Source organism: Natator depressus, chromosome 14 (genome assembly GCF_965152275.1).
Source record: "Natator depressus isolate rNatDep1 chromosome 14, rNatDep2.hap1, whole genome shotgun sequence".
Lineage (NCBI taxonomy): Eukaryota > Metazoa > Chordata > Testudines > Cheloniidae > Natator > Natator depressus.
This window is the reverse complement of record NC_134247.1, coordinates 31,796,737-31,818,245: the sequence shown is the minus strand read 5'-3', so window position 1 is coordinate 31,818,245 and position 21,509 is coordinate 31,796,737.

The window sequence follows — 21,509 nt, the reverse complement described above, 5'->3', positions numbered from 1 at the left end:
TTTGATGGGGGAGTGGACTTAAAATGGAAATACTGGTTTTGAGGGTGGGAGGGAGGATTTCATTCATTTTTGGAGGGGAAATAAACATTTACTCTTAACAGTTCCCTCCATTTGAAAAGTGGGGGAGGACTTTCACTTTTCTGCTTCCTTCAAAGGACATCAAAGTGTCATTTCTTTTCACGTTTTTCATGAACTAGGCTTACACTGTATCCGCTCTAGTTCTAGACATTGCTGAAGTGTCCCCTACAGTTGTGTAAAAAGCAGGGCTGTCAATTAATCGCCGTTAACTCACGTGATTAACTCAAAAAATCAACTGTGATTAAAAAAATTAATCGTGATTAATCTCACTGTTAAACAATAGAATACCAATTGAAATTGATTAAATATTTTTGGATGTTTTTCTACATTTGCAAATATATTGATTGCTATTACAACACCGAACACAAAGGGCACAGTGCTCACTTTACATGATTATTTTTGATTCCAAATATTTGCACTGTAAAAATGATAAAAGAAATAGTATTTTTCAATTCACCTCATACAAGTCCTGTCGTGCAATCTCTTTATCATGAAAGTGTAACTTACAGATGTGGATTTTTTTCTTACATAACTGCACTCAAAAACGAAACAATGTAAAACTTTAGAGCCTACAAGTCCAGTCAGTCCTACTTCTTGTTCAGCCAATCGCTAAGACAAACAAGTTTTGTTTACATTGACAGGAGATACTGCTGCCCCCTTCTTATTTACAACGTCACCTGAAAGTGAGAACAGGCATTCGCATGGCACTTTTGTAGCCGGCATTGCAAGGTATTTATGTGCCAGATATGCTAAACATTCATCTCTCCCTTCATGCTTCGGCCACCATTCCAGAGGACATGCTTCCATGCTGATAATGCTCGTTAAAAAAAATAAATGCGTTAATTAAATTTGTGATTGAACTCCTTGGGGGAGAATTGTAGGTCTCCTGTTCTGTTTTACCCACATTCTGCCCTATAGTTCATGCTATAGCAGTCTCGGCTGATGACCCAACACATGTTCATTTAAAGAACACTTTCACAGCAGATTTGACAAAATGCAAAGAAGGTACCAGTGTGAGATTTCTAAAGATAGATTCAGCACTCAAGCCAAGGTTTAAGAATCTGAAGTCCCTTCCAAAATCTGATCGGGACGGGGTGTGGAGCATGCTGTCAGATGTCTTCAAAGAGCAACACTCTGATACGGAAACTACAGAACCCAAACCACCAAAAAAGAAAATCAGCCCTCTGCTGGTGACATCTGACTCAGATGATGAAAATGAACATGCCTCGGTCTGCTCTGCCATGGATCGTTATTGAGCAGAACCCCTCATCAGCATGGACGCATGGCCTCCGGAATGGTGGTTTAAGCATGGAGGGACATATGAATCTTTAACGCATCTGGCACATAAATATCTTGTGATGCCGGCTACAACAGTGCCATGCGAATGTCTGTTCCCACTTTCAGGTCATATTGTAAATAAGAAGTGGGCAACATTATCTCCTGCAAATTGTAAGCAAACTTGTTTGTCTGAGCGATTGGCTGAAGTAGGACTGAGTGGACTTGTAGGCTTGAAAGTTTTACATTGTTTTATTTTTGAATGCAGTTATTTTTTGCACATAATGCTACATTTGTAAGTTCAACTTTCATGATAAAGAGATTGCACTCCAGTACTTGTATTAGGTGAATTGAAATATTCTCTTTCTTTTGTTTTTTACAGTGCAAATATTGGTAACCAAAAATATAAAGTGAGCACCGTACACTTTGTATTCCGTTGGAATTGAAATCAATATATTTGAAAATGTAGAAACCATCCAAAAATATTTAAAGAAATGATATTCTCTTATGGTTTAACAGTGCGATTAAGCGCGATTATTTTTTTTAATCGCTTGCCAGCCCTAGTAAAAAGCCTTCAGGCTCAATGTAGTAGTGAGGGCTTTTCTCAGGGTCAGCACTCAAACAGCCGGGCACGCTGTAGGTCAGGAAAGCAAGGTGCTGGGAGGCCAGAGAGGAGAGAATTCACTCCAAGTCTTTACACGGAGTTGCTCTCTTACGAATGATCTGCTCTAACTCAGTCACAAGTTCTGGGCTCGATGTAGGAATTACTGGCTGGGAGATTGGGGGTTGGACTAGATGACCTTCTGGGGTCCCTTCCAACCCTGATATTCTATGATTCTATGATTCTATGAAATCTCTGGCTTGGTGCATTCAAATGTAATTCCTTGAGGTTTGACCGTGTGAGCTTATAAAAGCTGAACAGAGTCAGACCCAGGCTGTTTCCCAATGGGAAACCTCAAGGGAAACTCAGTGTTGTAACAAAGAAGACGGATGACACCCCTGACTAAGGCAGTACTGAACCCAGAGACTCAACCTGGCAGCTGCGGGCGCTGTACCTCTGCTGGTGTCAGGATTCAGCTGGGAGTTAAAAGCAAGGTCCCATTATGGTCATTACAAATCCTATGGCTCTTCTTTAATGGGGGAGATCTGAGTCGATTCAAATGACAGTTCGGGGGACTACAATTTGCCTCCCTCAAATGCCCTGTGAAATTCCAATAGGTGAGTGGATTCTGCTTCAACCATTCCCCTAAGACATCGTCTGCCCGTGTTGTGTGCTGCTGAACAGTTGTGGAGTTTCACTCCAGAGGTGGCTGCATGTCAGTAGTGGGGGGAAAGGATTCCCATGAGTACGACCTGGTTGGTAAAGCACTTTGGGATCCAAACTGTAGAGCAGTTGTATTCTTTATTACACTATTGTTATGATTGTCTGTGCTCCAGCAATGGGAATTCCTCTTCCCACTAGAGGTCACTGCTGCTCCTCTGCACAAACGGCTGAGAATTACTTATTGTGCTTCGCCTGCACGCTCCCTGGGGAAAGGATTGTCTTTCTGTGATGTGTTTTTGATGGCATCTGGCACAATGGGGCCTCCATCCCTGAGGCAGGACTGCAGTGGAAAGAAATAGGGTGGAGCTGAGAGGTTCCTGTCCTGGATCGGGTTAGGGGTTGGTCTAGGGATGCTGCGCACAGATAGTAAGACAATCTCTGCCACAAAGAGCTCCCAGCCTGAACATCTGATGTGAAACGGGTGGAGAGAAAGAGGAGGACGGCAACAAGGCAAGAGAGAGACCAGCTGGGTAATTCCTGTTCCTGGACTAACTTCCACTGGTGGAAGATACAAACTCGGAGCTCCACAGAGCTCGTCTTCAGGGCTGGGGGAGGCCATCAGAGGAAACCCGAAGAAGAGCTCTGTGGAGCTCCAGAGTTTGTACCTTTCACCGCCAGAAGTTGGTCCAAGAAAAGCTGTCAGCTCCCCGCCTTGTCTCTCTCACATTCCGGGCCCAGCCCGGCCACAACGCCGCTGCCCCCGAGAAGGGAGAGGAACCCGGCCATCGGGGCACAGACAAAGGCAGCCACAGCCTGGGTCTTGCACCCACCGCCTGGGAGAGACGAAGTGAAAGAAGACAGGGGCGCTGGGGGTGACAGCGCATCACAACGGCACCCAGAGCGTTCAAGCAGATTTAAAGGTGTCTCTCCCCCCGCCCCCCCCCTCAACTTAAACATCACCCTGGCGGCGGACCATTGTTCTCCTGCTGGAGTTACGAGCAGAGCGAGCCCGCCCGCCCCAGCCAGGCCAATGCAGGGTCAGACACCGTCTGCCCTTCCCCCGGAGAGCTCCCCGGCCACGCGGCCTGTTCGCAGCTCCTGCTCGCAGCCCCCGAGGGGCGAGCGCAGCTGTCGGGTTGCTCAGGGGTGAGCTTCTCTCGCCAAGGCTCCTGCAAAGACCCCGGCTCCCCTGTCCCCCAGGAGCCTGCCCCCCGCCAGCTGCCGTAACACCCCCGCCCCCGGCCAGGAGCATGGGACCCCAGAGGTTGGAGGGAGCGGGGCAGGAGGCCAAGCGATGCGCGCCGCACTCTGGGCCAGGCTCCTCGGGAAGGGAGAAGTGGCGTCTGCACACGGGGTCGGTTTGTCCCCCGAAGGGAGGATTTGCCGGAGAACAGGAGCCCTTTCTGACAGGCAGGACGTCTCGCCGACTTGGGAGCAATTCTGGGTGTTTTACTGGGTTTTCTGGCACGTCGAAAAGCTCCTGTTCATTTCCTGGAACCCCCCCCCCCAGTCTCCCCTTAACCCAACACCTCACTTTGGGGGAAACGAAAATCTTCAAGCTCAGTTTGTGGCCGAAGAATGGACACACAATTCAACAGCGGCTGCAGTACAAATCGTACGTCATTCACAGACACTGCGGGGCCCTGCAGCCTGCCTGTGGGGGCTGTAACAATAATCACAGGGCTGCGATGACACCGGGATCTTCAGAATAACCCCCCGTCTCCACCCCAACCCCAGTCCCCCATTGCAGAGCCGGGGTGGGAGTCAGGTTCCCAGGGCACTGCTCTGGAGGAAGATCACAGCTTACCTCCTCCAGGGACTCCATGGCTGCAGCATCCTTTGCAAGGCAGGTCCCTGCTCCATCTCCCCCTCTCTGCGCATTAGCTGAGCGGGGAGCCCCAACTCCCCCCTTCACACACATCATGTCTTCCCCCATGGCTCGGGCAAGGGAAAGCGCCCGAAAAAGCCAGCTGCGAGGAGAATGAAACTACACAGCGCGGGGGAGATCCTACGCCTTATTAGCATATTGCTTCTGATTGGACAAGGGGCGGGCGCCCCGCAGGGGGAGGAGGGTCCACTTGCTCTGGCCCAGGGCCCCAGGAAACCCTCCTCCGCCTCTGCTCATCTCGCTAATGGCCTAGTTTTACAAGGGGCTGCCTAAAAGCACCGGTGACATCAGTGCAAACCAACATTCCAGACAGTGACGTCTTCACCTTGCTCTATGGAGTGTACACCGACATGTACATTTCCAGCTGATTTATTTTATAATTATATGGTAACGACGAGAGAGTCAGCAATTTTTCCGTAATAGTGGCTGTGTGACACTTTTGTAAGCGAATGTTTTTTAAGTGAGGTGTAACTTGGGGTCTGTAAATCAGAGTCCTGAAAGGGGTACAGTAGTATGGAAAAGTTGAGAGCCACTGCAATCCTTGGGCGAGCAGGGGCAGAGACTGGTGGGACGGGGGAGAAGGGGCAAAGAAGGGCCTCTCTGCCCCGGGCACAGACTGGGGGAGGGTTGGAACTGTGACAGAGTGGGAATTTTCTGTACTATTTTGTATGAATACTATGTGCCTCAGTTTCCCCTATGTGCTGCATGGTTAAGTAGGTGGTGGGAAAAGGTTGTTTATCCTTTGTAGAGACCCAGAGATACAGACGTGGCCGACGCCTAGATGCCTGGGCCCTGGGGCCCCATGCCCATGGAGACCCCCAGAAGACAATGGCCACTCCAATTGCCCAGACATTTGGCACCCAGCAACTAACGACCATGGATGGCCCACCCTCTGCAGGAAACCAGTGGGATGGGACCAGCTGGAGAACAAAGGGCTGAGGAGGAAGGCCAGGGGACAAGGTTTGCCCAGGAACAAAAACAAAGGGCTGAAGAGGAGCCACGTTGGGGGTTGTTCAGTGTGGGGTCGCTGGAATCGGGGACGCTCTCCTGAACTGGGACAACAAAGGGGTCAAAGGGCTCTCAGTTGACGCGGATGGACCATGCCGGAACTCTCTGTTCTAACCAAGGACTCTCTATGCTGGGTTCCAGACAGCTAATAAACCCTCCTGCTTTTACAACAGTGGCTGAGAGCCACATCAGTTTAAGGAAGTTGGGGGTACATTGCTCCCTTTGGGGGTACAAGTCTCCCTGATGTAAGGTGACTGTTGCCACTTACTAAAACTCAGTGGGGGTGTTTGGGTTAGCTAGCTGCCAGTACCAAAAGGAAGGGGAAGGGTCAATGGGAAATCAGGACCCTGAGACTGCCGGTCCCCAGGAAAAATGGGGAGAGGCCAATGCGCCAGGTCAGCCTGATTGACAGGGCGGGCAGGTTAATCAGGGAGTCAGGAGGCCAGGGGGGTCCCATTGTCTGTGTGAGCCAGAATTGCCTGGGTCAGAGAGAGAGGGGCCGAGCTAAGGAGAAAGCAGGGGTCCAAGCTGAGCTGGGGAACAGGGTCATGCCAGCCAGGGGGGCCAGAAAAGCAGCCCAGGGAGCACGTCAGTGCTGGGAACAGAGCCAAGAAGCAGCCAGCCACAAACCCAAGGGAACAAAGTTTCCCTGGAAAATTGTGGAATGTAACTATCACTTGCCATTCATTCTCAACTCTGCCACACGCTTCTCTCCGGAATGGGGCCTCGGAGAGACAGCCCCATAGGGGGCAGGGAGAGACCCAGGGGTGCAGGGAAAATGGGGGTAGGATGGAGGGAGCTGGAGAAAAGTAGAGATACATGGGGGGGATGTTATGTGTTGGGACAGGGACTGACCAACTCTCAGTACATGCTGGGGGGGGGTGCTGGGGTGCCATTTCAGGTGGGGGGGCAACTTTAACAGGTACTACTTAGGCATCTGAAAAATCTAGGGTTTTTTTTGCAGATAACTTGGAAATTAGCTGACAGGAGCACTGTATCTAATTCCTATGTAACTGTAACCCTTCTGCACGTCAGAGTTAGCAGCAACAAGGGCCAGGTTGAGTATCTAGGGGTTTCAATAACGCAATACAAAACCAGCTCGAGCCCCCACCCAGAGACCTGGGACAATTACAAACCACCCCCGGGTGCCTCCAAGAGGCAATACTTCCCCTCTCGCAAGCACAGAGTCTGAGTGTAGCAAAAGCCTTTTAATAAAGGAGGGAAACAATGCGGCATTATGCTGGGGAAACACCACCCACGGGATTCATAACACAACCCATGAGCAAAAGACCCACCCCCAAGTAAATCTGGCAGGGTCCTTTTCCCCTCAGGGTCTTGAGCCGGTGAGAAACGTGCAACCCACGCCGGGCTCGCTGGGGGAGCTCCGGGACACTGGGGGGCAGGGGCTGGAACCCCCCCTCCAGAGCCCCCCCCCCCCGCCGGAACCCCAACTCATGGGCTGGGCATCGCCGTTTGGCGACCGCTCCCCCTAAGGGGTCCCCTCCCCCTCTTCGAGCTGGGGGGGGCCTCTGTCCCCCCTCTCCCCTCCCCTTCCCCCTCTCCGGGCTGGGGGGCGGGGGGGCCCTCTGTCCCTCGCCTCTAATTCCCAGGTTTCTGATGCTTGAGTTTTGCTGATGCCCACGTTCTAAAAGGGAAGGAGCTGTCCCTGCCTGGCAAGCCGGACCTCTGCCTGCATGAAGTCTCTGCTGTTTAACTGATTTCAGATTCCTGCCCCTGGTTGGAGCTGAATTCACACTGCTGCGGGGTGGCGGGGGGGGACTGTCTCTCAGAGCCCCACAAGTCTTGTCCATCCCAGCGGCCTTTCAACCCTCTGGCTCTCTTTCTGGGCATGCTCAGTGTAGTCCAGGGGTCCTCAAACTGGGGGTCGTGAGGTTATTATGTGGGGGTCATGAGCTGTCAGCCTCCACCCCCAAACCCTGCTTCATCCCCAGCCATTATAACAGTGTTAAATATATTAAAGTGGTTTAATAATTTATAACGGGGGGTTGCACTCAGAGGCTTGATGTGTGGAAGGGGTCACCAGGACAAAAGTTTGAGAACCACTGAAATGGTTCAATTAATTTTTTTTTTTTTTTTCAGAAAAATTGGGTGTTTGATTCAAGGCAACCTTTTGTGGAAAGTGTCGTCTTTAATAAAAAACATTCACTGTCTTCTTGGAAAATTCAAAAACCAAAAATTGTTCTGTTTTCAATCATTCTGGACTAATTTTTTCTGATTCTGGTAGAAGATTTTGGCGGGGTTGGCCATTTTTGTCAGAAGTTTTTCTTGTTCTAGCCCTCCTGGATGGGGAGAAAAGCTTGAAAAGGTGACCCCTAAAGGCTCCACCACCAGGAGATCAAGAACAGAACCCACAGTTGTTTTCAAAATCTCATCTTGTTTAAGCCAATCTGATGGTTTTGGGGGGCTCTGACTTGTGATTTTTGGTCACTGGGGGTTGGCCACATGGGCTAGAACCAGCTTGGCCAGGATCCAGATGTTAACTCCGGTGTAGAGGGCCCTGGCAGTGGCCCAAACCCAGCAGCTGTGGGGGACAGGAGAGAGATTTGATGTGTTCCCTGAGGTTCAAATTAGCAAGAGAAGCGGCCGGGGAGACGCATTCTAAACTGGGGGATCAGTGACATTCAGGGTGAGGCAACATTGAAAATACTCAGCAGTGTTACAGTTACTTTGCTCTGACACTCTCAGGCCTGATGGAGCAGAGCCCCCGGCCCTTCCCTGAACACACCCACAGATACCCCTGCAATGGGGGTCCAGAGCTAGGAGCGGGGGAGGGGGACCCCTGGGCACCAACTCCTCACCGCACTCTCCTCTCCCTGTTCTCTCTCTCTCTTTCCAGATCCAGCCAGCCGGAGCGGGGTGGAAGCTCCTCCCGCCCCACAGGGACCCCTTGCTGCAGCTGTCGTGAGTAAGTGTTGGGGAGCGAACCCCAGTCCCAGGCCGGGATCTCGATGTCTGGGGTGGGGGGATTTGCTGGGGGGGTATCTCTGTTCTGCGCTCTCACAGCCCCGCTTTCCTCTCTCTGTTAAATCTCCTGGGGTGGGATCCACCTTCCACCCCTCCGCTGACCTGCCTGTGCCCCTCTGCTCTCTCTGCCAGGCCCCTGCCTTCGCTTGGAGCTCTCGCCGGGGAGGGGCTGCTGCTGCTGACTCTGCTCTGAGCTCTGCCTGAGGATGGGGGAGATGCACTCGGCCCCTGGAGGGGTCAGGAACTGAAGGTAGAGAGCATCTTGCAGGGGTTCCTGTTTCAAACCAATCGCTGCACCCAGGGCCTGCTGCACTGGGAGAGCCATCGAGGGCCTGATTCTGGGAGCTGCCTCCTCTGAGAATCGGCCCAGAGACACCTGGGAACTAGTTCATGGTTTGAGATTGTCTAGCTCGGCATTTGTCCAACTGGGAGTCCTGACCCAAAAGGGGGTTGCAAGGCTATGGCGGGGGGAGGGGGGGGTCAAGAGATCACAAAAATATTCTCAGGGGAGGGGGGCAGGAGGGGAAGAGGGCTACAACAGCTGCCCCTCTCCAGCTGCCCAGCTCTGAGGGCAGTGCCCCGCCCGTAGCAGCCCAGAAGTAAGGGTGGCAATACCATGCGTATGTTTCTATGAGTCCGTACAGTAACTTGCTATGACTGTTTGGGGGTCGGGGGTTGTCATAGCCTGAAATACTTTCAAAGTGGGGCCAGCAAAAACAAAAGTTTGAGAAGCCCGGGTCTAGCTTATTCTGATACCTGTTGCTCCCAGCCTTCCCCCAGCTGGTTTTATACAGCTGGTGAGGCTCTTCCTCCCCATCTAGTATCCGATGATAGTAAAGCAAGAGGGGAAAAAGTGATCCAGGCAACTACAGACCCATTCATCTAAGCAAAAAGAAAAGGAGGACTTGTGGCACCTTAGAGACTAACCAATTTAGTTGAGCATAAGCTTTCGTGAGCTACAGCTCACTTCATCGGATGCATTCAGTGGAAAATACAGTGAGGAGATTTATATACACACAGAACGTGAAAAAATGGGTGTTATCATACACACTCATTTCAGATGAGCTATTACCAGCAGGAGAGTGGGGGGGGGGGGGGGGAAGAAAACCTTTTGTAGTGATAATCAAGGTGGGCCATTTCACTCTCACAAATCTTGGGAGACAGGCCAGTCCTTGACTACAGACAGCCCCCCAACCTGAAGCAAATACTCACCAGCAACCACACACCACACAACAGAACCACTAACCCAGGAACCTATCCTTGCAACAAAGCCCGTTGCCAACTGTGTCCACATATCTATTCAGCGAACACCATCATAGGGCCTAATCACATCAGCCACACTATCAGAGGCTCGTTCACCTGCACATCTACCAATGTGATCTATGCCATCATGTGCCAGCAATGCCCCCTGCCATGTACATTGGCCAAACTGGACAGTCTCTACGTAAAAGAATAAATGGACACAAATCAGATGACAAGAATTATAATGTTCATAAACCAGTCGGAGAACACTTCAATCTCTCTGGTCACTCGATCTCTGACCTAAAAGTTGCTATATTACAACAAAAAGACTTCAAAAACAGACTCCAAGGAGAGACTGCTGAATTGGAGTTAATTTGCAAACTGGATACAATTAATTTAGGCTTGAATAAAGACTGGGAATGGATGAGTCATTACACAAAGTAAAACTATTTCCCCATGTTTATTCCCCCACCCCCACCCCCCACTGCTCCTCAGACATTCTTGTTAACTGCTGGAAATGGCCCACCTTGATTATCACTACAAAAGGTTTTCTTCCCCCCCCCCACTGCTGGTAATAGCTCATCTGAAGTGAGTGTGTATGATAACACCCATTTTTTCACGTTCTGTGTGTATATAAATCTCCTCACTGTATTTTCCACTGAATGCATCCGATGAAGTGAAGTGAAGTGAAGTGCATCCAACTATACTCTTAGCCCAGCAGAAGAATCTGTCCTATCTCGGGGCCTCTCCTTCTGCCCCTGCACTTATTCCCTTCACCTGGGGATAGGTTCAGTTGAGCTACTACCCCTTTCATGGCCATCTCCCCCTGGGACAGCCTGAAACTGGAAACCTGTGCTCAAACAGGAACTGTTTGCTAGGAAAGGTGCTGAAGACACAATGGAAGAGGAAATCCTTTGGACTGGATTGAAATTATTCCAAAGGAAAGTGAATGAGAGAAAATGTCCAGCGTTACCCTCCTAGCGAAAGAAAAGAATTAAGGTCAGAAAGGACCATTCTGTCCATCTTCTGTGTAACACAGGCCCTAGAACGTCACCGAGCGCTTCCTCCAGAAAACCTACGACATGGGACTGAGCCAGAGCACGTCTTCTGGAAAGACATCTCCATGCATTAGAGCCAGCTGGTCAGAAACAATCTTTCTTCTGCAGTGACGTGAAGTTAAAAGGACATGGAGACGAAGAAAACCTCGACTCGGGTTGTTGCTGGAGCTGAAGCAGAGAGGCCAGGACAAACACGGCTAGGGCCCAGGACTGACTATCAGCAGATCTGCCGTTTTCTATTTCTGGCTTTTTGACCATGAGCGAATCTCTTTGCTTCTCTGTGCCTCAGTTTCCACGACTATAAAATAAAGCTAATCAAGGTTCTGTTTTTTTCTCTCCTCTTTTTCAAGGCGGGACACTTAGATACATTTGGGGCCTGTCTACGTTACCGGTCTAGAATGTATTTGTAAGCTGATGACCCCCACATGTTGTTCAGAAGCTATGGATGACACAAGCTCCTAAGGTTGTTCTGTGCTTAGTCCCTATGGCACAGCTGGGCTGGGCGGCCTTTTCTCGCTGTGCTGTGTGGAGCAGGTTCTAGGCACTAGGGATATGAAGAGGCTGTCGGGGACTAATTCTTGAAAATAAATATCAATGAACTGCAACCCAAATAAAAAATCACTGCTGCTAACATTGGTGGGTGATAAAATAGTAGTAGAGTGGTAACTAATGACGAGGACAGGGCAGTGACACAGAGAAATCGGATCCCTTGAGAAGCTGGACCCATTCAAAGAAAACAAGTTTGAAAATAACCAAAGGAAGGGTCCTATAGCTAGCGACAAAGCATTCAGGCCACACCTACAGAGTGGGGAAGTGTATCCAGGAAAGCACTGACTGTGAAGAGGATTTCGGGGCCATGCTGGGCAAGCCATTCAACATGAGCACCCAGGGTGATGCTGTGGTGAACGGGGCTAAAGCCATCATTAGATGTTTGAAAAGAGCAGTGAGGCGCAGAGGGAGGTGACACACCATGAGGAAGACTGATCATGGAATACTGCATCCAGTTTTGGCATCCACTTTTGAAAAAAGATTTTGAAATATTGGAGATGGGGCAGCAAAAAGCAACGAAACGTTTTGAGGGCTGGAGAAAAATGCCTGCTCGTGGGCTATTGAAAGAGCTCAGCCTGTTTAGATGATAAAAAAGATCGGGAGGTGATGTCATTGAAGTGTTGAAGTGACTTCATGGAGAGAAAATATCGGGTATTAAAGGGCTCATTAATCTAGCAGAGAAAAGCATAACAAGACCCCAGTGGCTGGAAACTCAAAAGAGACCAATTCATATTCGAAAGAGGGCACACATATTCAACCATGAGGATGAATCACCAAAGGAACAAACTAGAAAGGGAAGTGGTGGGAATTCCACACCTCTTGATGTCTTCTAATGAAGACTAGATGCCTTTCTGGAATGTGTGTAGTCAAAAACTAGCTCCTATGCTCTACAGAAAGCATGTGATATGCAGGGGGTCAGATGACATGCTCTAATTGTCTCTTCTGTCCATAAAGTCTGCTAATTGATGAAAAACTGAGCGTAGCATGGGGAGAAGCCTCTGATGTTTTACTGTGTTCGGCTTGAGCCCACAATGAACACTCATTGAGAGGGGTGATCCAGGGGAAGCGGCTGAAACATCCAATGTGGCTGGACGGGGCAGGACATAAGCACTGCAGGGGAGGGGTGGGTGTGGCAGTGACATCACAAGGGCCTTTGGCAGGACCTCAGCCTATTGGACAAAGGTGGTGGGGAGGCGGTGACCTCACAGAGAGATCTCGACATCAGCCAGGCAGGACAGGGGTGCAGGACAGGGGCAAGCTCGGAGATCCCTGTGGCTTTGCTTCAGCACGTCTCCTTCTCGAGGTCTCTCCTGGAGGACTGAGAGAGCATTCACTTTCACATTCGTGAGCGCAAGGAGGACCCTCTTCGGAGTTTTCTCCTTTTCTTGTAGTGGTTTTGCTTGAAAACAGACGTCCCTGTATAGAAGGTAAGAGCCTCGGAGAGGTTTGGAACCTGTTCAGTCTGATCCATCAGGTGCCGGCTGATTTTTAGGAATGCAAAACACTAGATTGTGGGGGCAGCATTTTATTTCCGACCTAGGACTTTGTCCCTTAGAATTACTGGGGACATTGGGGTTTCTCCTTTTTGTTTTCCCTTTTCCTGTCTCTCCCTCCTTTCTCGTCTTCTCTTGCATCTTTGTCCTTTTCCCCTGCTTTCCTTTCACCACCAGGACCTGTCTGTGGGTGTGGAGTTGGGGACGGAGCGGGGGCAGGAGGGGTTGCACTCCAACTCTCATTGCGGGAGGCCCTCCCAAAGACATGTGGCTGGAATGGTGCTCTAAGAGTGACTCCCTCCGGTGGTGACCCGGGACATCTGGTGAGAACTCTCAGCTTTCTGCTTCTCAGAATCTCAATGCTGATTGGGGGAGCTTGGGGCTATTGTGAGGAAGGAGGCTCAGGTCCTTGTTACCCTCTTTTAAGACCAAGGAAATAGGCCGTAACCAAATATGTATTTGATTGCTCTTGCCGCTTTTCTCCATTCATTGTCTTTGAGTAATTCACGATTCTCTCTCTAATGGGCTAGTTCTTCTCAAATACTTACTAAATAATTAGGTTTTAATCAAGCCAAATGCAACCCCATACCTCCAGTAACAAAGGAGTCAGGCGGCACCCTAGAGAATTGGGGACAATCCGCTGGAAAGCAGTGACCCTGAAAAGGATTTTGGGGCCATAGTGGACGAGCTGCTCAACATGAGCTGTCAATGTGAAACTGTGTTAAAAAAGGTTAAAGCCATTCTTGGCTGGATAGAGTAGTGAGGATGGAAATGGAAGTGAAAGAGCATTGGTGAGACTGATGTTGGAATGTTGAATCCAGTTCTTGTGTGCACATTTTGAATATTACGTTAAAACAATTGGATAGGGTGCAGAAAAGATTCATAACTGAGTGATGGGGATGATGCCTATAATGAGACATTGAAAAACCTCAATCTGTTTAGTATCTACAAGAGAAGAATGAGAAGTGAGTTGCTTGACTTCATGGAGAGAAAATGTTGAGTATAAAAGGGCTCTTTTATGTCGCAGAGAAAGGCATGACAAGACCCCATGGATGGAAGCAGAAATCAGAAAAAGTATAATGACAATAAGACCCAGATTTGTAAGAGGGTGGTTCGTCATTGGCACAAAGAACCAAGAGAAACGATGGCTTCTCCATCTCTTGATCTCTTCGAATAAAGACTAGATGCCTTTCTGGAAAATGTTTGAGTAAAAGAAAAGCCCAGCTCTTCTGACATACAGGAGGCCTCAGGATACGCAGGGGATGAGATTAAATGCTCGAACGGTTCCTTCTGACCATAAAGTCGACTAACTTGTGAAACCTAATTGTGGCCTGGGGAAGAACCTCTGTGTTCTACTGTGTAGTCGGTGTCACCCCACAAGGAAGTGTCATTGAGTGGGGTGATCCAGGGGAAGCAGCTGAAACATCCAATGTAGCTGGACAGGGGCAGGACATCAGCACTGCAGGGGAGGGGTGGGTGTGGCAGTGACATCACAAGGGCCTTTGGCAGGACCTCAGCCTATTGGACAAAGGTGGTGGGGAGGCGATGACCTCACAGAGAGATCTTGACATCAGCCAGGCAGGACAGGGGTGCAGGACAGGGGCAACCTGGGAGATCCCTGTGGCTTTGCTTCAGCACGTCTCCTTCTCGAGGTCTCTCCTGGAGGACTGAGAGAGCATTCACTTTCACATTCGTGAGCGCAAGGAGGACCCTCTTTGGAGTTTTCTCCTTTTCTTTCAGTGGTTTTGCTCGAAAACAGACGTCCCTGTAGAGAAGGTAAGAGCCTCGGAGAGGTTTGGAACCTGTTCAGTCTGATCCATCAGGTGCTGGCTGATTTTTAGGAAAGAAAAACATTAGATTGTGGAGGCAGCATTTTATTTCCGACCTAGGACTTTGTCCCTTAGAATTACTGGGGACACTGGGGTTTCTCCTTTTTGTTTTCCCTTTTCCTCTGTCCCTCCTACCTTTCTCTTCTTGCTTCCTTTGTCCTTTTCCTCTGCTCTCCTCCCACCACCAGGAGCTCTGTGGGTGGAGCGGGGGCCGGGGGGCGGGGGGTTGTGGGAGGCCCTCACAGAGAGGTGAGACTGGACTAGTGCTCCGAGAGTGATCCCCTTGGTGGTGACCAGGGCCATTCTTTGGGCTATTTGATGAGAACCCTTAGCCTCCCACCCCTCAAAGTCCCAACCTTGATTGGCTGAGGAGGGGGCTATTGACAGGGAGGAAACTCTGGTCTTTGTTGTTCTCTTTTATGACCAAGCAAATAAGTCACATCCAGTTAGATGTTTGACCAATGTTGACGCTGCTCTCCATTCATTGTCTCGGAGCAGTTCATGATCCTCTCGAACATTCCAATTCTTCGGAAATAATTGCTGAATAATTACTAGGAACAATTGTTGGTCTGTAGCTCATTTGAGAGCAACTCTGCTACTGACTGGCTGCATCAGCTAAGACAAGTCACTGCTCCTTTCTCAGCCTTCGTTTCTCCTTCTGTCAAGTACGAATAACAATCCTCTCCCACCTACCTCGCCATGGGTGGATGCTGGGGATCCACTGAAGAGTGTCACTCGGAGCAGTGCAGACTAGAGGGTGTCCTATCACGCTGAGCCATAGCAGATTATGACCTAATATTCGATTTCATTTGTATTTTATTGTTTTGAAATTGTGAAAAGCAGCAACTACTTAGCTCAGACTGAAGCATCTCATCTAATTTTCTAGAGCATAGTGTCTCCCCTTTGTGTACGATGAGACAGTTTAATGCGCTGTGTCGGACAGGAGATGCTCTTGTTTTGCAAACAAATATTTTTGCAAAGAATTTTCATCCTACCTGTTACGATTTCAAGAAACAAAGTGGTTTCGTCTGAATGGATTTTCTGACAGAAAACGGTTTCCATGCAAATGTTCACACCTTATTTCCTGGGCTTTATCCCTGCCTTCGGGGGGGGGGGTTGTTGTCTGTTAGAACAGGAGTCAGGACTGTTGTCTTCTCTTTCTGGCTCCGTCACCGCTTTGCTGTGTGACACCTTGGGTAGGTCCAATGGGAACAGGGTCAATTCTCTAACTCCAGGCAGCAGTGAGCCTGGGTGAGATAAGGGATGTTAAGGCCGTCTGCGAAGGAGAAAGGGATGTTTCCAGGTGCTGAATGTCAAGAACTCTAAACTTTGCTAAAATGGCTAGTCTCGAGAAACAAGAACTAGTTGGGGCCAAACTTTAACCATTGTCTTTTTTAAAGGCCATTCAGGGATGTGAGTCCCAGAGAGCCATAGAGAAGGGGAGCAACTTGCCCAAAGTCCCACAGATCAAGAAGCAGCAATGGAAGCAGGAGTGACCCTCCCTCTCAAAGGCAGGGGGACCAGACATTAGGGCCTGGTTGCAATTGCCAGCTGTGGGAGGGAGTGTGCGGCAGTGGTTAGTGAAGGGGTCCATCCATGGCTCTGACACTCAGTGTGACCCTGAGCTGGTAGCTGAGGCCCGTTTGCTATCAGTAGGGTTGGGGTCCCATCGCTACAGCCCAGCGGGGTTGGGAGGCTCCAGGAAGGTGTGTAAAGTGCTGGGATGTCAGGATCCTGGAGGCGCTGTCACCTCCGCCCTAGGGCAGTGTTCTGCACCCCCCTGCTGCTGGCTGAGTTTCTCCATCCCTTGGCAATAAGACAGACTCTTGTTTTCACAGCCAGTCGATCGCCCTCGTGTCATCACCCTGCCTGCTGGCTGGGCAGGGTAACTCCTGAGGTCACCACCCTCTCCAGCCTGCCTTGGGCTTGGAGAGTGAGGAGGAGGGCGAGGGACATCTGCTGACCCTGAACATCCGCCATCCATCATCCCATCACTGAGAGCAAGTGAGTGGCATTCGGGTTCCTCCGTGTCTTCCCCTGTCTGTCTGGGGAGAGGAGAAACAGGGGGAGAGACTATCTCCAAAGGGGGATTTCAGTTGCAAACAGCCCCCAAGAGCCCCTCACTCTTAGACCGGGCAGGGGCTTCTCCAGAGCCGTCTCCGGTGTGTTTGGAAAGGTTCCAGCAATGGGGCTCCCAGCCCTTCCCTTGTGGGACACTGTTCCCCAGGCTGAGAGTCTCTGAGCTGGGGCAGACCCTGTGAGCTGCTGAGTCTGGAAATCAATGGGGAAAGAGGAGGGCCCTGGTCTTCCTGTGCTTAGGGTCTTTGTGACTTTGACGTGGAGAATGGTTTTGCGGGAGAAGTCCGGGCTCCTGGGTTCTGTTCCTTCTCTAGCCTGGGCGGGAGAGTGGCCTGGGACGACAGGAGGGGGCTGCTTGTCCAGAGTAACGGATGGTCTTTGGGACTGACCCCCTTGCTGGAAAAGGATGAGACTTCCTGGCTATTGCAGCAGCAGGGATTACGAGGGGGAATGTTGGGAGCAGATCATGCAATGAACTCCTGCCCGTGTGTGTAGATGGCACTCCCTGCACTCCTGTGGGGGCAGAGGGGGCTGGTGTGGTTGGAGCAGGGAGGAGGAGGGACGGAAAAGGCCCAGGAGTGAAAGGCTGCCTTGAGCCCAGACTCACCCCTGCTCCCCGCTCGGTTCCAGGATGGCCAGGCTCCTGCGGATGGTCCGGAGGAAGGCTCTGCAGGTGGCCCCAGAGCCTGAGGGAAGCAGCTGCCACCTTCCCAAGGGGCAGAGCAAGCCCTGCGTCCCCGCTGGCGGGGAAGCAGCTCCCGTCCAGGCCAGACGGCGGAAGTGCCCGGCCTTCTGGAAAAGGAACCCAGCTCCTGGCGCAGGCACCGAGCTGGGAGAGGCCCCGACCAGGCCCCAGTGGAGCTGGCCCAGGCTGCGGTTTCGCAGACAGGACCCAGCCCAGGAGGGGCGCCGGGCAGGGTGGCTCTGGGGCTTGTTGTGTGGGCAGCAGCGGCCCCAGGAGCCCAGCCCTCCTTCCCATCAGGAGGCATCGCCCTGCCCGGTCTCTGAGGCCCTTCCAGCCCCCGCCGGCCAGGAGGGGGAAGGTGCCTGTCCCAGCACCGGCAGCTCAGCATGGGACAGCGGCAGCACCTGGGCCTCTGGCAGCAGCCAGGCTGACGGGCGCCACTGCTTTGTTCCAGGTGAGGAGCCAGGCTGGGTTGAGGGAGGGCTGAGGATGGGATGTGAACACCCTGGGCCCAGACGCTCTCCAGGGATACGGGGGGGGGGGTCCCCAGCCCAGGTGTCTGGCCTGAGCCCCGCGAACCCCACGGACAGCAGCAGCCGTCACACAGCTGCCCCTTCCACACGGGGACCTGCTGCCATGTTGGTCCTTGCTGCTCCGGGCGGGGGGAACAGGCACCTCCCCTGGAGTCCTGGGCAGGGGAGGGGGGCTCTGCTCTGGGCTTCTGCAGCTGTTGGGGGCTGAAGGCATCCCTGAGAGGGAGGTGTGGGGCCCGATCTGCCCTGGGTGCCTGAGGTGGGAAGGGGGATCTTGAATCCTGCTCTGCCCACCACACCCCTGTCCTTCCCTCCCTGGTGCAGGGACCCCCCTGGATTCGGAGCAGGAGGAAGGGGTGGACATGGCCAAAGATGAAGCTGCTCTCAAGGTCATCCGAGAGCAGCTCCAGTGCAGAGATAAGGTACAAATGTTCCCCACCTGGGCTGGAAGCAAGATTGCCCTGTCCCTTCCCAGCATCCCCACCCCCTGCCGAGGGTCTTGTCCCTCCTGATCCACCACCCCTAATGGGGCCCTTTTACATCCATGATGTGGGACCCCCAAGATGGGGGTGTTTGTCCCACAAAAGCCGAGGTCATCTCCCCCCACAGGCACTGTCCCAGTTCCTGATCCTGCTTGTGTAGGAGTGGTGGGGAATTTGGACAATAGGCGGGTCCCCACAATCCCCCATTGAGGCCTGAGCCCTGGAGCTGGTGTGGGTGGGGCAGGAAGGTCCCTAGCTAACAGGTTTTCTCTCGCTATACCCCACTCCTGGTGGGTCCAGGATGAGGGGCAGCAGCTCCTGTTCCTTCAGGCCATCTACCCCGCATGTCTGGCTGCACGGGAGAGAGGGGAGGACACGCTGGAGCCGCGCTGCTGCAAGGCGGCTGTGGTGAAGAGGATCGTGGTGAGTGAGACACGCCATATGGCAGCTGGAGGGAGGAGAGAGACACGGGATTGGCAGGGGTATGGCCGGGCTAATGGGTGGGGGCTGGGTGGTGTTGGAGGGGGCAGCAGAGGACAAGGATTGCTGGGGTTCAAGACTTGGGATAAGAGAAGGGAGAAATTGTGAGATTGGTCAGTAGTGGGCAGGGGGGGAATTGTGGGGCTGAAGGGCAGCTGAGAGTGGGGGCCAAGGAATCACATGGTCCCAGCTCAGTCATCGGGATGGGGCTGAATGGGGGCAGTTTTGAGAGGGAGGAGGAGAGAAGGGGATTGGGAGTGAGCTTTGCAGGAATCCGGGAAGGGGGACAAGTCTGATGGGCAGGAAGGAATGGGAGGAGCGGGAGGTGGTGGGGGATCCTGCTGGCCATGTGGGGCACTGGCTGTGTCATCTCCTCACTGGGAGGTGTGAGTCGGGCCTGAATCTCACATGCTCCGTTGTCTCCTTCGCATCTCACAGGAGCTCATCGAGGACCTTCCCGATGACTCGTCACCCAGCGCCATCCTCGCCCACTCCCTGGCTGCAGTGGGTAACCTCTGGTACTGAGACAGCCCCACCCCCAACCCGGCCGGCTCCCCTCACCCCAGTGCTGCTCAGGCCCAAGGCTGGGAGTCACCGTCACTGTCCCTCCCAGGTCACCTCCCAAGAGTGGCGCCTCTGGCAGACATGGTGGGGTGGGAAGGGTCACTCTCTCCTGGCAGGGCTGTTCTTTTCACTCCCATAATATGACAGGGGCCTTGGGGAGGGGCTCACTCCCCGGCTCAGATACAGGAGGGGCAGCAGGCTCCAGGGAACAGGAGCTATTCCTGTCCTGCCACTGTCTGTCTGGGACGCCTTGGCCTTGTCATTCCCTAGCTAAGTGCCTCAGTTTCCATTCTCGCCAGCCTGTGCCTCTATCCCTGTGGCTTGGTGTCCGTGTTGGCGACAGTCCCACGCCCGTACTGCACAGTCTAATACCAGCTCCTCTCTCTTGCCAGCACCATGAAACCTGCCCTGGAGCCAGCCCTAGAGACCCACCTCTTGCGAGCTGCCCTTCACTCCGTCTTCACCCTGGGCACGGAGAAGGACACCACCGACATCCAGGTACCTCCTCCTCCTCCATCCTCTTACTTTTCCAGAGTAGTCCTTGGTCCCTGCTCCCTTGATTCGCTGGAGCTCCAGATTTAGGGGTGGGGTGGCGGAGATGGAACAAGCTGCAGGGTTGGATCCTTCCCTCCAGCAGGGAAGAGATTACCCCTCCCTGGGGGATTTCTTTCTTTCTTTCTTTCTTTCTTTCTTTCTTTCTTTCTTTCTTTCTTTCTTTCTTTCTTTCTTTCTTTCATAAGCCGTGTTTTGCCCAGAAGCCCAGCTTCCATGCATGGCAACTTGGCTGTTTCATACTCTTCTGCCTACAAGGTCCTCTGCAGAGACCTGCTAAGCTCATGGATCAAAGGTCCAGGGGTCATCAATTCTTGGGAATTGTCTGCAGTGGGATGTGAAGGAGAGAGGCCAGGAGATGTGTTTGGGAGTCTCCCCAGTGCTTCCCAGAGACCCCTCTTCCCATCCTGTGGCAGGTGTAGGCCCAGGTTCGCTAACTCTGACCCATGCTTTGCAGGCTCTGCACAAAGTCATCCCAGAGGTCCTGGATGCCATGCTGGGGAACCTGCTGGCAGAGTCCCCAGACACAGACAGGCTCCACTTCATCTTGGAGGTGAGCCCCATTTGACCGTAACTCTTTGGAAGACTGGTAAGGAGAGACTGGAAGATCCATTTTCTACTCTGTCCTCCTAGCTGGGTCCCCAGTGGGCTGTCCTTGGTTGGGGAGCTCAGTGCAATGCAGTGTCAGGTCCTTCCTTCTTGAGGGACAGAGGAAGGAGCTGGGACTTCAAGCCAGAGCTCTGCCTGGTTCTGCTGAGCACTAAGCACAGGGCTCCTGGCTTTCTTGGGGAGTGACAGTCTGAAAACCCACCCTTCCCCCACCCCTCCAACACACACACCCCATGAGATCTGGGAGACGGTTCTCAGAGAAGAGGCACAGGCTCCTTCCTACAGAAACAGGAGGTTCCCAGGGAATCAGCCCTTCCCTCTTATCTGCTCTGAAATTCCTGGGGGGATTGTGTTCTCAGTCACTCCCTACATCCCCGCAAGGATTTTCGTAGCAGGGAAGGGCCGAGGGTTCAGTCTCCTTTCTGGTGAACTGTTCAGGAATCAGGAGTTCTGGAAGGATGGGACCAGCCCCGACCCCAAACATTGTCCCAATCTAGAGAGACGCTGAGAAGTTGTGACCTGCAGGGTACAAGCTGCGTCCTGGGGGAAAGAATCCCCTTCTAAAGCTCTGCCATCAATGACTCAGCTATTCCCCCCTGCACAGAATGTCTCAGGCCCCTGGGGCTGGGGGCGTGGGGCTCATTTGCAAAGCAGGTGCACCTGGCCACTGAGTCTGACCTGCCTCCTTTCCCCACAGCATGTCAACTTGTGGGTCGTGTCCAGGGTGTCGCAGGAGCGAGCCAGGGCTATCAGGAGCAGCACAGCCCTGCTGAGATACACAGTCACCCTCGCTGAGTTTGACGTAAGTGAGCTCCAAGCCCAGCTTGCTGGCTCCAGGCGGAGGCGGGCTGGCTCC